This window comes from Danio rerio, chromosome 1 (assembly GCF_052040795.2).
Source record: "Danio rerio strain M-AB ecotype USA chromosome 1, GRCz13ab, whole genome shotgun sequence".
NCBI classification, from domain to species: domain Eukaryota; kingdom Metazoa; phylum Chordata; class Actinopteri; order Cypriniformes; family Danionidae; genus Danio; species Danio rerio.
Genome location: NC_141021.1, coordinates 7,424,695 through 7,438,143, shown reverse-complemented (window position 1 = coordinate 7,438,143; position 13,449 = coordinate 7,424,695). Strand labels below are relative to the sequence as shown.

At 36.5% G+C, this 13,449-nt stretch overlaps 2 long non-coding RNA genes across 3 annotated transcripts; one reads left to right on the top strand and one right to left on the bottom strand.

Annotated features, from left to right (window-relative positions):
• Positions 1-369: 369 nt before the first annotated feature.
• Positions 370-4,976, bottom strand: LOC147846663 (uncharacterized). Of its 2 annotated transcripts, XR_015476147.1 has the most exons (5): positions 3,612-4,976; positions 3,411-3,482; positions 3,192-3,281; positions 2,723-2,813; positions 370-1,278 (listed from the first exon to the last, which is right to left on the bottom strand). It is a non-coding gene; the product is annotated as an uncharacterized LOC147846663 (long non-coding RNA). The 2 variants fall into 2 exon arrangements; XR_015476146.1 differs by lacking the exons at positions 3,411-3,482; positions 3,612-4,976 and having other exon boundaries at positions 3,192-3,307.
• Positions 4,977-7,155: 2,179 nt separating this feature from the next.
• Positions 7,156-12,746, top strand: LOC147846662 (uncharacterized). Its single transcript, XR_015476152.1, has 3 exons — positions 7,156-8,630; positions 8,902-9,427; positions 9,950-12,746. It is a non-coding gene; the product is annotated as an uncharacterized LOC147846662 (long non-coding RNA).
• Positions 12,747-13,449: the final 703 nt, after the last annotated feature.

Sequence of the window (13,449 nt, the reverse complement as noted above, 5' to 3'; positions counted from 1 at the left end):
TTTTACGTCTGAGAAGGTTACGTCGCCTCAACAAACGTGTGATAAGCACGTCGCCTCATACACACATCTTACACTGACGTCGCCTCAACAAACGTGTGATAAGCACGCCGCCTCAAAGACGTCTGACACTAACGTCGCCTCTTTTACGTCTCACAGTAACGTCGCCCCATCAAACGTGTGATAACAATGCTTGCCATGTGTCGCCAAATAAGATCAGAAATGCTGTCCGGTGTGGGGGACGACGAAACCGGAAATACCGGCCACTCCGCGGGGGCGCGGTTCACCTTCGTTTTGCTCATACATATACTTATGGACCACCAGCTTTCCACCAGCTGCTGATTTATAACAAAAATGATGCGCCACTCTCAATAACAGTTCAAGATTTATTAGTATTTTCACAACCATGCTTTACCACATTTAAAACAAAGTCAACCAGTTTCACAATAACCATGGCTGAGTTAACTAGTTGCAATAAAGTTGCAATTAATTAGTTGCAATAAAGATTTTAAATACAAAATCCATTACAGCATTTACATTAAAACCATAGTAATATTTACAAGTACTTCAAAACACTCATGGTGGATACAGTTTTACTATAGTAAAAACACAAATTGTGCAAGCACATTTTACAATGCTGGTAGGCTACTTTCTTAAATAATGTTAAAGAAAACGCATGTTTTCCAAAATTATAATTTTAACATATAAGATAACACCAGTCATGTGTTACATGTGTTCATGTGTTCAGACTTTCTTAAAATAAATTACAATAGAGTTATAATAAATAAAAGAGTGCATAAAAGAGTGCATAAACACTAAAAATACCTGGCAAACAATATTTACAGGAGTAAATGAAATCATGCAAATTAAAAAATAATTTTCTGATAAAATCTTATTAAAGTCTGTAGTCTTATGCTCTGTTAAAAACAAATCTTATAATTGGTATTCAACAATTTGTAATATCTCCTCTGTACTAATAACATGTGAATAAAATAAAATGACAATACTTTCTCAGAGATACCCAGTTCATTTTTAAAGAAAACTGATGCACAACACAAAAAAAAAACAGATTTTGTCATTAAATTAAATAACCTGTTGTTAAATTTTGTTGTATCTTGTGGAATGATGCTTACACATGAAAATGGATATACAGGTGGAATACAGTGTGTGGCCATCATCTAAAGGTGTTCTTAAATGTTGTCATCATCTTTAGTCTTCACAAGTGAGGCTGGACCCACACCAGGACTGCAGTAGTCAAATCTAAACCTTGGAGTAGCAACCCTAAAATAAAACAAGAAACCAAAAGGAGAAAAATTAGTATTGCAGCAGTTCATATTACCTCAGACAAAAAACTGTTTCATGACCTATAACTGGAGTGCAAGTATGTGTTATGAAAGTTAAATTCTCTGTGAAATCATAATAAACGTTTTTTAGCTTTTAGTATCATTGTGTTACTGTAATTGTGTATCTAAACAGATATCCGATCTTCAAATACCACATTATATGCAAATTTAGTGAGGTTTCGACAACTTAATATACTGTACACCACATTTAATATAGTATAATTTTATTTTTGCTACAAAAATGTTTTTCAGCAAACAACTATTATATGCAAGTTGTAGAGGAGGCTTTATCAAGAAATAATTATGATTTTTATTTTTTTTAATTGGAAAAATGTGCAATTCACTTAAATCCTTGTAGTGATTTTAACATTACTTTCTTTAATAATGCAGTAAAATGACTAAAAACTATTTAATCTAGCAGATGGGGGTTACTGTCAAATCAATTCAAGTGAGCTAACATAAAGGACAGACGTTTGTGAGCAGATGACATTCTGAAAATGTATAGCCTGTATACATGCAACAAATAAAAAAGATATTCTGTTGCTTAATAATGCGTTAAGGGTTACATGATATTTAATGCATCTGGATATCTATTTACTGGAGATGCATTATAGATTCAACTTTCTAATTAAATGCACCTGATGCAGCTAATCAAGTCTTTCAGACTTATTTGAAAACTTAAAACGACACGTTGGAATATGGTTGGACGACGCTCAGTGAGAATACTCAGATAAAACGATAATCGAATGCACATTCTTTTTGTGCAACATGTCTGATTGTCATCAATCATCAAAGAGCCGATTTTTTTTGTTTCAAATAAATACTACACTTTTGAAAAATTACCTTTTTTATACATCAAGAATACTGAAAAATATTTAGTTTCTTTAAATGTTTTATATTTAAAATTTCCAGCTTGAGCAGGAGATCGGTACATTGGAATATTTTTTTTCTGAAGGACCATATGAAACTATTAACTTAATTATATACATTATATTTTCACATATATATATATATATATATATATATATATATATATATATATATATACATACAGTGGGATAGCTGGTGTAGCTTTAGTTAAACTCAGTTCAGTTACACAAAATACTTTTATAGAAAGCTTAAGTGTCAAGGTGATGATATACAATGTCTGTTACCGGCCGCATATGCAGTTTATATGCGGCCGGTCTCAAGTGTAGGATTTAGTGAACTAATCTGTCAGAGTTCCACAACTTAACATTTACTAGTCTGTATTAGCCAGCTCATGTACTACAAGACACTGTATATTATCACCTTGATACTTAAGCATGAATGATGTAGACATGTAATGTGTATATTGATATGCAATTGAAATTCATATTAATTAATCCTCTGCTTACAGTTACCTGTGTTTCCTGCATCTCTGTGATCAGCTCACTTCAGAAATGTAGAAATCTTGTATCCTCTTTTTTGTAGCAGGGTGTTATTCTGTCACTCCTGAAACCACAGAGCACTTTTAGCCAATATTTGCTTAACGTTACCATGAAACATCAAAACATCTTTGAACTTTTGATTCACGCTCCTTGATAGTACAATGCATATTTTAGACTAAATAAATTAGAGTATTTTAAATAAAACATTGACAAAACCTGTCATCTACACATAAAGAAGAATTAAAAGCAAAAACTCTAATAAACAAGTTTAACAAAAGATCAGTAATGTTAAGTTAATGCAATGCTAGCCCAAAGTTAACATTACCAGTGCTAAGATGCTAACGCACTTTTTCCTGAAGACTAACCATTTATATAACATAAATATTCAACAGAATATACATCAATTACCAGGCACTAAGGCACTTTTAGGCACTAAACTTACCTGAAAACAGCAGCGTGAGAGAAGTTGTGTTGTCAAAGCATCGTTGCCTCGTTTCCCATAGCAACTCCCGCTCCAGTGTTTGAATGATACCTGCGCGCTCATCAAAGTCAAGTAGCATTTACATAAATAAACATGATCACTACATAAACGATTTAGATAATAACTTTTTTTATATTTAATAGTGGATTTGAAATGTAATTAGCAGTTTTATATACAAACCTTTTATCTTTAAAATGTGCTTAGTGTTTTTGTAGCCTACTAAAGTCACACGTTATTTGTGCCTCAGATTCACTGTAAAAAATAAATAAACAATAAATATAAATACATGTATTTATAAAATAAAGATGTCACTCTGTAAAAACAAGGTGTTTATTTTAATTAAACAGCCTAAATGCAGAACAGATTTTGATTTTAACTTACACTGGGAAAAATGTTTTAGAAAACGTCATGATAAAAAAAGCTAACAGCATTTTACACCAGAAAAAATACCCCGTGCATAATGCATAAATGATAAGCTGTAATAAATACTGTATTATACTTTAGTTATTTTTTATTATTAATAATCACATTAAATATTCACATTCACTTAATTGTTAACTTAATCTGCGTTTTCAGCATAGTAAGTATTATATTTTGACCACAAAATTTGATTTAGTTTAACCTAATAAATAACATTACTGTCATATTTAGTCATAGGGCAGCACGATGGTGCAGTGGGTAGCCCAATCACCTCACAGCAAGAAGGTTGCTGCGGTTTGAGCCCCAGCTGGGTCAGTTGGTGTTTCTGTGTGGAGTTTGCATGTTCTCCCCATGTTGGGTGGGTTTCCTCCGGGTGCTCCGGTTTCCCCCACAGTCCAAACACATGCGCTATAGGGGAACTGATCAACTACACTGGCCGTAGTGTGTGTGTGTGAACGAGTGTGTATGAGTGTTTCACAGTGTTTGCGGCTGGAAGGGCATTTGCTGCGTAAAGCATATGCTGGATAAGTTGGAGGTTCATTCCGCTGTGGCGACCCCTGATTAATAAAGGGACTAAGCTGAAAAGAAAATGAATGAATGAATATTTAGTCATCTGAATCATTTTAGGCTACTTGTCTATGTTTTAGTCAAATTAACGAATAAAGCTTCTCTAAGAGCTTGTTGGGCCATGCATTTTCTAGGATCGGATTGCTATGATTTGTAAAAATAGTTTCATTACATTTGGTCACATAAATCTCTCTGCCAAACGCGTCATGTACACCACAATTTAATCATTATTCAAGAGTTCACACTTAGCTGATGATTGATTACAAGCGTGTTTGGTATGCTGTCCTGGGAGAGAGCCCTGAGCTCATAAGATACTCGAGCCCGGGGCTCCCTCCCGTTGCATGGCGAGAGGGGAGTTTGAGCTCAGGTAGATCTTGAGAACTCCCCTGCTGTAATAGCTAATGAACAAATTGGGGTTGCCCACACAGTAATGTCGGCTGGCTTAGTGAAGATTAGAGACGTTCTTGCTGTGAGACAACAGTGCTAACCACTGGGCCACCGTGCCACCCATCTAAGAAAGGAGGAGGAGTAAAGGGTGGAAGGGGGGATTCTTTAAAACAAAGATGACTGTGATGAGGAACTTAGGGTATTTATAGAGACTAAAGAATCGTCTGATTGGAGGATCATTAATTGGCTAATGCAGTGACCAACTGTGTTCAATCATAAGCACGTGATCCTCTCAAAATTAGTTTAAAAATAAACCCCACTTACTGTATTAGACTATAGTTATTAGGCTATTATTTATACTGTAACCAATCCAGCAAATAATTTTGTACTGGAGTCATTTAACATTACAAACATTAGGCCTACAACGTATTCCTAATTATTCATTCTTTCATTTTCTTGTCGGCTTAGTCCCTTTATTAATCCAGGGGTCGCCACAGCGGAATGAACCACCAACTTATCCAGCAAGCTTTTACCAGCGGATGCCCTTCCAGCCGCAACCCATCTCTGGGAAACATTCACACACACACACACTGCGGACAATTTAGTCTACCCAATTCACCTGTACCGCATGTCTTTGGACTGTTGGGGAAACCGGAGCACCCGGAGGAAACCCACGCGAACGCAGGGAGAACATGCAAACTCCACACAGAAATGCCAACTGAGCCGAGGCTCGAACCAGCAACCTTCTTGCTGTGAGGCGCCAGCACTACCTACTGCGCCACTGCCTTGCCGTATTCCTAATTATTAAATCCTAATCCTATATGATAACACGTCCCTTCACAATATTAACATGTAGGTCTACATGTCTAGGATGTGCTGTAAAATCACTGTACTTTAATTTTATGAATTTGTATCTGAATCCCTGCAGAGAGTCAGTCAGAACTGTAGCTGTCATATCAGAAGAAACCATAAATTATAAGACTAAACAATAGAATAACATATAAGGTGAAGCTGCCCGCGTGAATGCAATGATAAATCGTTGATTTTTGTTTATATTGAAATTAGCCTACATCTTAATATAGACCTATGATTAACAACGATGCATTATAATATTACCTCACACCATTTCAAAACAGAATTTGTGTGTATAATATACCTGGCTGGCGGTTTTATGTATACAGAAATCTCAAGTGGTTCAAGTGTTAAGAACAAGAAATGTACCTTCTTTTCAATGCTCTAAACCATAAGCCTAAACCTGACCATGTCCTGTTATTTTTCTACATTATCAAGTATTATAAAATAGGCCTGCAATTTAATAGGCTACTAATTTGTTAACACTTTATAATAATAATACACACTAATCAGTTATTAAACATAAGCAAATAGTATAGTTTTTCATGTAAGCATTAACTTTACATTAATAGATATTTATATTTCTATTTATATTATATTATTTATATTATAAGCAGTTTAAGCTACAAATGCTGTATAACTTAAAAACACATCTATAATATGCCTTATAATTTCATACTTTGAAAATGATTTAATTTTTTTAACACTAAATTATGTATTGCATTGTTTAAAAACCAGCCATTGAAGAGAAGTTGGGTATTTTTATGATCAATCACAACTTTTTGGATTAATAAACTATTAAATGAACATAAATATTGTTTTTCAGGCATTATGTAATGCTTTAATAGGTAAAGTAATGCTTTATTTGGACACGCGATGTGAGGCGGCGTGCTTAGGAGACGTCGTGTGAGGCGGCGTGCTTAGAAGACGTCATGTGAGGCGGCGTACTTAGGAGACGTCGTGTGAGGCGGCGTACTTAGGAGACGTCGTGCTTAGGAGACGTCGTGTGAGGCGGCGTACTTAGTTAAGACGTACCATACACGTCAATTTTTTTTGCAATTTTCTTACGTGCGTCGCCGCTACGTCGCCGCCTAAAATGGTTTTTATATGACGTCGCCGTGTCGTCGCCGCTACCTTGACGTCTGCCCTCCCATTCACTCCTATTCAAAATTCGACACGTTGAGGCGGCGACGTAAGGGTCGACTGCTCCTTCTCCTTCTCCATGTGAGGCTGAGAAGTGGCACGATCCACTCGCCATAAGAGGGCGGGGCCTCAGGTTTGAAATCTCCCGGGTTTGCGCGTGCACGTGAAAAACTTTGTTTCGTTCGTACGTCATGGCGAAACACCTAATGAGTCGGTATCAAGGCGACTCGTTTGAAGCACTATGATTCGACTCTTTTATAGATGAATCAACAGTTTTGAACACTGTACACTAACAGATTTAAGCCTTAGCTGGATACTTCACTTCACTTAGAGCTGTGTTACACACTACATGGAGGGGAATTTTCAAAAACCCATAATATGGGCTCTTTAAATAGAAGGCATCTAGGATTATCTGGGATTGAAAATAAATACCAACACATTCTAATTTGCGTTCAAAAGGTTTTAAAATGAATATAAAAATCAGGCAATTGCGGGGGTAGTAAGAATAATAATAAGAAATAGCTTTCTTCAATATTAGCTTGCAATCACGCCAATTCAATTCAATTCAGCTTTATTTGTATAGCGCTTTTACAATGATCAATGCTGGGAAAAATATCATTCAGCTGTAGCCTAAAAAAAAGAAAAATTAGATGCATAATTGTAATAGTCACTAAATATCGCTCAAAACGCTAAAAATGTATACATTTTATTGATAAATCTGATTTAATTTAAATACATTCGTAAATTTAATTCACTAAAGCATTATCTTATGACTTATGACATGACTTATCTCAATAGGATGTCATGGTTACATAGGGATTCAAAACAAATATTATTCTTAATGAAATTCGGTGGCTTTAAAGCAAATATAAATACCATATTGGGAGAAAAATATCTGGCTCTGACCATAGACTGTAAAATATAGGCTCTGACGCAAAACTGCACCTTCCTTAACAGTGTCCGGGAAGAGAACTGACGCTACACTTTCTGTTAACACGGCGACCTCAGTAATGTTTCGGTTCTCCGAGATTTATCGCCTGTGTCTACTTATGGAGATTACAGTCACCTCTGACCATAAGCAGTGACCATCTGTCTCGGTTCCTGGTGCCAGTTTAACACAGCCTTACTCACATGCTGGCTTCATCTCTCACAGCACACTCAGCAAATATTTCACACTAAAACACGCTACCGCTCAAAATATTGGAAGATAGCATTTTGTACGTTTTGAAATAAATCTCATATGCTCACCAGTCCAGGACTGCAAGTAACTGGAAAAGCACAAATATTAGGGCACGTCAAAACTTTTTAAGGGCCTTAAAGTCAGCACTCAACAGCGAGCATTATTAGATAAAGGAAAAAAGCGGGTACTCTTAAAGGAATAGTTCACCCCAAAATAAAAACTGACTCACTTAAAAAGCGGGATACACTTAAAGGAATAGTTCACCCCAAAATAAAAACTGACTCACTTAAAAAGCGGGATACACTTAAAGGAATAGTTCACCCCAAAATAAAAACTGACTCACTTAAAAAGCGGGGTACTCTTAAAGGAATAGTTCACCCCCAAAATAAAAACTGACTCACTTAAAAAGCGGGGTACTCTTAAAGGAATAGTTCACCCCAAAATAAAAAACTGACTGACTTACCATTTCCTCAATTGTTTCGGAACCTTTACCAGCTGTGTTGGGTAAAATAAATAAATAAATAAATATATTTAAATTTGTTATGGCACCCACTAAAATGTCATTGAATCAAAAAAATATATATACACCAAAAGTCTCATTTGATGATATGCAGTGCGTCCGGAAAGTACTCATAGCGCTTCACTTTTTCCACATTTTTTATGTTACAGCCTTATTGCAAAATGGATTAAATTCATTTATTTCCTCAAGATTCCACACACAATACCCCATAATGACACTGTGAAAACAGAGTTTTTGAAATTGTCGCAAATTTGTTAAAAATAAAAAACCTAAAAATCACATGTACATCAGTATTCACAGCCTTTGCTGTGAAGTTCTAAATTGAGCTCAGGTACATTCTGTTTCCACTGATCATTCTTGAAATGTTTCAGCAGCTTAACTAGAGTTCACCTGTGGTCAATTCAGTTGATTGGACATGATTTGAAAAGGCATACACCTGTTGATAGTGCGTGTCAAAGCACAAACCAAGCATGAAGACAAAAGAACTGTCTGTAGACCTCAGAGACAGGATTGTCTCGAGGCACAAGGCTGGGGAAGGTTACAGAAACATTTCTGCTGCTCTGAAAGTTCCAATGAGCACAGCGGCCTCCAACATCCATAAGTGGAAGATGTTTGGAACCACCAGGACTCTTCCTAGAGCTGGCGGTGATCTAAGCTGAGTGATCGGGGGAGAAGGGCCTAAGTCAGGGAGGTGATCAATAACCTAATGGCCACTCTGTCTAAGCTCCAGCATTCTCTTGTGGAGAGAGGAAAACCTTACAGAAGCACAACCACCTGTGCAGCAATCCACCAATCAGGCCTGTATGGTAGAGTGGCCAGAGGGAAGCCACTGCCCACCTGGAATCTATCAAAATGCATCTAAAGGACTCTCAGACCATAAGAAACTAAATTCTCTGCTCTGATGAGACTAAAATTGAACTCTTTAGAGTGAATGCCAGACGTTACGTTTGGAGAAAACCAGGCACTGCTCATCAACAGGCTAATACCATCCCTACAGTAAAGCATGGTGGTAGCAGCATCATGCTGTGGGGATGTTTTTCAGCAGCAGGAACTGGAAGACTAGTCAGGATAGAGGGAAAGATGAATGCAGCAATGTACAGAGACATCCTGAATGAAAACCTGCTTCAGGCCCCGTTGACACTAGTGCGTTTTAGTTTTAAAACGGCGTTTTAGAATGAAAACGATCCGCGTCCACACTCGCGTTTTACCCAGCGTTTCTGAACTGCTCTCCGTCCACACCAAAATGTTGAAAACGCACATCACGTGACCACACACACACACTTTGGCAATCGCTGGAGCCCATCTACCCAGATGAGAGCTCTGCTAGTCGGACTTCTCATCAAGCATCTCCCGCTGGATCTAAGAAGATTCAGGACTGAACTATGGTTAGGCTACTTAATATTGAGGAAAAGCCCCAATCAGAGAGGCGAATGTCTGCAGCCCCGCCTCCGTTTTCAGATGTCTCCGTCTTTCCCCATCCACACTGAGACGGAGCAGCAGCGTTTCAGAATGAAAACGGCCTCTCCAGCGTTTTCGAAACGCTCCGTTTTCGGCGCTCGAGAACTCCGGCGTAGTGTGGACGGATGGCGTAACCGTAGCAAAACTTATGCGTTTTCAAACTAAAACGCATTAGTGTAAACGGGGCCTCAGAGTGCTCTTGACCTCAGACTGGGGCGATGGTTCATCTTCCAGCAGGACAATGAGCACAATGGAGTGGCTTCACAACAACTCGGTCAATGTCCTTGAGTGGCCCAGCCAGAGCCCAGACCTAAATCCTATTGAACATCTCTGGCGAGATCTGAAAATGGCTGTACACCGTCACTTCCCATCCAACCTGAAAGAGCTTGAAAGGTACTGCAAAGAGGGCAAAAATTCCCAAAGACAGGGCGAGACAAGCTTGTGGCATCATATTCAAGAAGACTTGAGGCTGTAATTGCTGCCAAAGGTGCATCAACAAAGTATTGAGCAAAGGCTGTGAATACTGATGTATTATTCAGCTTTTTATTTTGTAGTTTTGGTGAACATAAGAGACTTTCAAAACTATTTAGAAAGAAATTAAATAAGTTAATTTGGCTAATTTCAATATCACAGATTTGAAATATGACAAATCAGCCTATGCTTGCATATTAGGAGACACCAGGAGGTTTAGTAAACACGAGTGAGAGTAAACACAATGACATTCAACAACATGTTGTAGTTAAACGCTCTAAGTGCTTTTTTTATAGATCATAAAGCAGTAACAGCATGAGCAAAACACAATCACTATTACACAAAGATAACCTCTCTGTAAATATCTGAAAACACAAATCTCTGCAGTCTGGATCAGAAGTGTATGTTTGTGGGTATCGACAATCGTGCAGAGCAAAAACACCGTCCTAACCAGCCGTGATGTGAGGGGAAATTCTCTTTTTTCCACACCTAGACTAAAATACAACCACAGCATAAACATGTTTGACCCGGATGTCAAAAAAATCAAGTTTTCACATCATGACTGGTTAGAAGACGACGGTACAATAATCAATTGAACCTTTAAAGGAATGTCAACCTGCATCCAAACACTAAACAGATCTGAAAAACCTTTGTGTGCGAAAGAATGATGCATCCTATTGGATATATACATTGTTTTTTTATATACACAGTTCCAGTTTAAAAGATATTTCCCTTTAATATGATTAATAATTGAAAAATATATATATATATTGAATCATAAAATCTTATGTTCATTCAGTGTCACTCAGACCCTTGACAGACATGAGGACAAATGAAAAATCAAGTTCTTTAAAAATAAATCCCAAATACGCCGTTTGAGCTTTTTCATTGTCGATTTCTACAAATAGCTTGACGATATATTGTGTACATCTTACAAAGACAGATACAAATAAGGCTCCTTCATTCACTTCCGAGTCCCCTCTTGTAAATGGTCAGTTAAAAAAGGGAAACTAATTCAGTCAAGACCACGCGTCGACTCTTTCCAAACTTCCATTTGTTCGTCATTTTAATATTTCTGGCAATCCGTGTCTGCTTGATGAGCTTTTTACAATGCAATACAGTGTACACTACCTGACAAAAGCCTTGTCGCTTCTTCGTTTTAGGAACAACAAATAATAACTTGACTTCTAGTTGATCATTTGAAGTCAGAAGTGGTGTATATGCAAGGCAAAGGCCTCTAGATGGCGCTTATTTGACCAAAATAAAATATGATCATGTCTTGATTTTTAATTATTTAATATGAACAGTAAGGTCAGACTTTGCTTAGACAAAAGTCTTGTCACTAAATAGAAATTATGTCCAGTATAGAATATAAAGTCATGCTGCAGTGGAAAGAGAATGAATATTGTGTCTGACTCCCATGAGCTTGAAGGACTGCATCCATACATCTCTGCAATCTTAAGTCATCTGAAGTGGCACAGAAAGCGTTCTTGCAGGACTCCCAGAGTTCATCAAGATTCTTTGGATTCATCTTCAATGCCTCCTCCTTCATCTTACCCCAGACATGCTTAATAATGTTCATGTCTGGTGACTGGGCTTGCCAATCCAGGATTACCTTAACCTTTTTTGCTTTCAGGAGCTTTGATGTATGTTGAAGTATGAGAATGAGCGCTATCCTGCTGAAGAATTTGCCCTCTCCTGTGGTTTGTAATGTAATGGGCAGCACAAATGTCTTGATACCTCAGGCTTTTGATGTTGCCATCCACTCTGCAGATCCCTCGCACTGCATGTAATCCCAAACCATGATTTTTCCTTTACTAAACTTGACTGATTTCTATGAAAATCTTGGGTTTATGAGGGTTCCAGTAGATCTTCTGCAGTATTTGAATGATTGGGATGTTCAACAGATGATTCAATGGAAAAATCAACCTTCTGCCACTTTTCCAAATGATCAACTAGAAGTCAAGTAATTATTTGTTGCTCTTTCAACTGGGATCGACAACAAGACTTTTGTCAGGTAGTGTATTATTCAGAAGATTTATGTTTTTGTAGATTTTCACTTTTTTATGATCACCATGGCTGCATTTGTTTGACTAAAAATGCAGTAAAAACTGTAAAATTGTGAAGTGTTAGTAAGTAGTTTTAAAATTGTATTTATTCCTTTGATAGTAAATCTGAATTATCATCATTACATTAATATTTCTGTGGCACATTGTTCAGAATTCGCTGACGAATTAAAAAAAACAAGTTCAAAAGAACCGAATTTATTTGAATTATAAAAGTTTTGGAAAATTAAATAAGCAATTCCTATATGTTTTGATTGTTTGAATGCATTCTCGGAGAGCATTTAAAAATATTTATACTCATTATACTGACCCTAAAACTTTTGAACGGTAATGCCTTTGCCTTGGAAAAAAATCAGGAAAAAAGAAAAAGGTGCGGCAAAATTTGTGAATTTGCACACAAACAATAGCTCAAAAGTGCATTCAATATTGTGAACATGAAAATATGGTTATTAGGGTTAAACTCTTGTGTTCTACATGGTGTGAAGGAAAAAATCCTAAAAATAGAAAAAACATTGACTGCTAATGTGTGCATTCAAAATCATCTTTATGTGAAAAAAGTACTTTAAAGAATATATATATATATATATATATATATATATATATATATATATATATATATATATATATATATATATATTAGGGCTGCACAATACTGTATGTCGTTTGAGTATGGATATCACAATGTGCTCATCTGCATTAGTCACATCGCAGGAAATGCAATTTTGAATTATGCTTATATTTGACCAGGAGAAACTGTTCAGAACACATGAGAGTTGTATATAGTCTCATGTTTAACCAAATGGAGTGGAAGTTTTTCAGTTGAACATGTTTTCAATGCCTGACAGAGTTCAGAGTATTCAGGCATTTGACATTTGATAAAAATAATTTTGCAGTGTTATTTTGCAATTGATTATTCACATTCTGTACCTGAATCCGTTTTGACTGCCCTGAAACCCAAAAAACACTATTAAATCGCACTTTTTGTCTTTGTTCTTTTGTCTTTATCTATATTTTTTATTGCATTTTGTGCTTAATTAACTTTTCTACAGAATTATCCCAATCAATCCAATTTATTAACTTCTTTCCAAATATCAGTTTAAGTCATCTGGTAAAATTATATATATATATATATATATATATATATATATATATATA